General features: G+C 45.0%; 1 pseudogene; it reads left to right on the plus strand.

Annotated features, from left to right (window-relative positions):
• The first annotated feature begins 221 nt into the window (after positions 1–221).
• LOC125340013 lies at positions 222–2,339 on the plus strand (annotated as a pseudogene).
• The last annotated feature ends 1,244 nt before the right edge of the window (positions 2,340–3,583 follow it).

Below are 3,583 nucleotides of genomic sequence, written 5' to 3' on the forward strand. Positions count from 1 at the left end.
CGACAGGTGCACAGAGCAGAACTTTGGGACCCAGCCCAGCGGCCGGCCGGAAGATGGCGGGATTTCCATAGTGCATTTAAGGAGTCCCATATCTCGGCCTCCTCTTCAGCTTCAGCGGTCTCAGCTCCACAGGCTGGAGAATAAGTGGGATTTGTACAAATTGCAAACGGAACTTCAGTGCTGACAGCTTTGTCTTCTGGTTGTTATTAACAGAAAGTTCAATGTGGTCAGAAGATCGAGAAGCTCCGGAGGATGTATTCCTGGCCCTGGCAAGCATTTAGGATGGAGATGAATTCAGAAAAGCAGTCCGTCCAAGGTGGAGAAACCGGGACCTGTTTGGATTTGCCACAGATTCTCAAGATAATTGTGAGGGGCAATTCAAATGAGGGTCTCCCGAATAGTGGCTTTGAATACACCATTTGCTTTCTGCCTCCACTTGTGCTGAACTTTGAACTGCCACCAGACTATTCATCTTGCTCCTCACTGTCATTCACACGTAGAGGCAAATGGCTGTCACCAACTCAGCTCTCTCTCTCTGCAAGCAATTAGACAACCTGTGGGAAGAACACGCAGGCAGCGTGGGCCTGTTTGCTTGGATGCAGTTTCTTAAGGAAGAGACCCTAGCATATCTGAATATTGCTTCTCCTTTTGAGCTCAAGATGGATCCTCAGAAGAAAGTACAGAGCAGGACGCCTCAGGCCTCTTCACACACAGAGCTAGATTTGGGAGGAGCTACGGGATCTGATGCAAAGGAAGAGGCATTTGTTGATGAGAGAGCTGTTCAGGATGTTGAATCATCCTCACGTCTTATCCAGGAAATCTTGGACTTTGATCAAGCTCAGCAGATGAAATGCTTCAGTAGTACATTGTTCCTGTGCAATATCTGTTTCTATGAGAACCTGGGTAGTGAATGCATGTACTTTCTGGAGCGCAGGCATGTGGATTGCAAAGCCTGTCTGAAGGACTCCTTTGAAATCCAGATCAAAGATGGCCAAGTTCAATGCCTCAACTGTCCAGAACCAAAGTGCCCTTCAGTGGCCACTCCTGGTCTAGTCAAAGAACTAGTGGAAGCAGAGTTATTTGCCCGCTATGACCATCTTCTTCTCCAATCTACCTTGGACCTGATTGCCGGGCTCGGGTCGCCTCCCCTGGCACGGGGGTTTCAGGCTCTACTCTAATCTAATTGCTCCCTTTCTCACCCTCTCCCCTGGTCACCCGACCTGCAGGTAATGCCAGAGTGGAGTGGGGGGCTCAGGAAAGACCTCAGGTGCACGCGGCCATACAAGATCCCTTGTCCTCCCTCCTTACCCACGAAGGAAGCCAGGCGCAGATGGGTCTCGGAGTTGCTTCAAGAGCAAATCTGATTTAATAAGGGAGGGGCTAGCAGTTGATATAGTAGGGGTGATGAGAAAAGGGGTGATTGACCAAGAGCTGGCGATAGGCTGGCGAGCTTCTCATAAGACCCCCTCATGAGCTAATGTCACCTGCATAGCACCATCCCAGGATGGATCCCGGGAGAATGGGGAGCACATGGGCTGGCGAGAAAGTTGGGGGGCTGGTCCCAAGGTCAGTTCTTCTGGTTCCGGACCCAGAGAATTGTGGCCTGCTTCCGCATTCCCCCAGGGCTGGGAGGAGAGGGTGGCATCTCAGGAGCGCTCTCCTCTGCCCTTCCCCCTCAAGGCCAAAGCTGAACCCCAACACCTGATGGCAGATGTGGTGTACTGCCCCCACGCTTGGTGCCAGCTGCCTGTGATGCTGGAGCCTGTCTGCACCACGGCCATCTGCTCCAGCTGCAGTTATGCCATCTGTACCTTGTGGAGATTGACCTTCCATGGTGTCTCTCCATGAAAGGTGACTGCAGAGAAACCAATAGACTTACGAAATGAATAGCTGTAAGCAGATGAAGCCAATAAAAGATTTTTGGAACCAAGGTACAGTAAGAGGGTGATTCAGAAGGCTCTGGAAGAGAGGGAAAGTAAGGAGTGGCTGGAAAAGAACTCAGCTGCCCCTGCTGTGGGACTCCCATAGAGAAACTAGATGGATGGAACAAGATGACATGTACTGGCTGCATACAATATTTCTGCTGGATTTGCGTGGGTTCTCTGTTCAGGGAAAACCCTTGCAAACATTTCACTGATCCTGACTCCCCATGCTTCAACACGTTATTCCATGCTGTGGATGTTAATGGAGATGTATGGGAAGAGGAGATTGAAGACTGATTCCTGTCTGCTTATGATATGGAAGTGGAATGGTTTGCCCTAATCTTCTGTCAAGTACACAAAGTAACCCTGCAGGATGTTTAGGGTACCATGCATTCATTCCTCCTGTGAAGAAGACAAGAAAGAGAAGGTTTATAGTTTCATCGGTACTACTGATTAAGGCACATTCATGCATTTTCCATGTAACAAATTGGTAAAATTATAAGCCAAAGGTTCAGAAAGTGAAAAACTATAGGATATTAAATATTATAAGGTGCCCAGAGCTCGGAATAGTTAAAAAGTATTTATTTTCTTTCCCAAGCCTTAGGTAGGGAGAAGGGTCAAACTTAGAGCAGTCTGAGAAAAGCATCTCTCTGAGACATTCTGTTGGGCCTCAGTCCTCACAACTGAGGTGGATAAAAACCTTGAGAGCACTGTACCAGGCTCCATCTCATCCATGCTACTCATTCCTTCCACCCTCAGATTCTGCATGTTCTCTATGGAAGGAGCCATCTACTCTAACTGACTGGATGGCGTGGTGTCATTTCGATCTTTTCCACATAGACATTTGTAATAGCTTAAATTTTAAAAAAAATTACTAGATTATTATTACTAGATTATTACTGGATTACAATATTTACTAGATTATTCATGAGTGGTATACAAGTCCATGGATTGTGAGTCAATTCTAGGATTTAATGGTAATGGCTCCAAAAACTTTTAGCCCTTTTCCACTTTCCTGAGTAAAGGAGCTTAGATTTAAAACTTGTCTTTGTTACCTCATTCCACATTTTCTCCCTTTCCTTCACCTGCCTTGTTGGTAAGGACAGTTTTAATGTTAATTCCAATAGCATGTGTTTATTTCCTCTGCTGAAATAAGAGGAAGCCTAGTATTTCTGGACCAAGCTGAACAAGCTATGTGTTCTTTCAGTACCTGGGTTTGAACCTGTATACAGCACTATAGTTCTAGTCCTAACTTTCTGAATGCTTTTTAAAGGTCTTATAATTAGTAGGAATTTGGCTTCTTACTGTTTTATTGCAACCACAGAATTTGGGGTGAAAACTTTAGCTTGATACCTAGATTCTTATTTTCTGGTTTGGTTGGCTTTTTAGAAAATTGTTTTTCCTCATGGTCTAGCCACTTGGTCAATATTTTTGAAAAAGAGGCCAGAAAATTTCAACTGCACCTTGTGAACATACTTTTTTTTTTTCAACTTTACATTGAACAATAAGGAGTCCCTTTTAACTGTCAGCAAGGATTGTGTTTCTGGATAGTCATTCAGGATAATCTTAAATATAAAAATAACTTTTAAAAAACCATCTTATAATTAGAACAGAATTGTTGCTGTTTATTCTGACACCAGGGAAACCTATAGCATTTTTAA

Source organism: Perognathus longimembris, chromosome 22 (genome assembly GCF_023159225.1).
Source record: "Perognathus longimembris pacificus isolate PPM17 chromosome 22, ASM2315922v1, whole genome shotgun sequence".
Taxonomy (NCBI): domain Eukaryota; kingdom Metazoa; phylum Chordata; class Mammalia; order Rodentia; family Heteromyidae; genus Perognathus; species Perognathus longimembris.